This window comes from Teleopsis dalmanni, chromosome 1 (assembly GCF_002237135.1).
Source record: "Teleopsis dalmanni isolate 2A chromosome 1, ASM223713v2, whole genome shotgun sequence".
Taxonomy (NCBI): domain Eukaryota; kingdom Metazoa; phylum Arthropoda; class Insecta; order Diptera; family Diopsidae; genus Teleopsis; species Teleopsis dalmanni.
Window position 1 is genome coordinate 235,348,565 of NC_051846.1, and position 580 is coordinate 235,349,144.

Below are 580 nucleotides of genomic sequence, written 5' to 3' on the forward strand. Positions count from 1 at the left end.
TTGGTTTAAGTCAAAAATTAATACCGCAATCACCTCTTTTTTTTATATTTTCACTTTTTCATTTAATGTATTTAGAATTAATTGTTACAAATAGTTTATAGTTTCTTTAAATCTTTAGATTTTAAAGTTTACCGAGTTTTCCGACTGCGCCAATTATATTAAATTAAAACGCACAAAACTTTAGTTTGATGTTCGCCTTATTAAATGAATCTTAAGACTAACAATTTTGCTTATATTTATAATGAGGATTCGAAGTATCGAATCCTGATAAGACAATTCGTTGTTTGGTTAGGCCGAACAACGATAATAATATTTTAAGTTACAATGAAGATAATAGAATATAATAAAATATAATGTAGATCTTTCGTTGTTTGATTAGGTCGAACAACGATAATAAAATGTTTAAATTTATAGTGAGGATTCGAAGTATCGAATCCTGATAAGACAATTCGTTGTTTGGTTAGGCCGAACAACGATAATAATATTTTAGTAGGATGTAATTTAGATATTTCGTTGTTTGATTAGGTCAAACAACGATAATAAAATATTTAATATAGGGATAAGATAAGAGAATGTAACT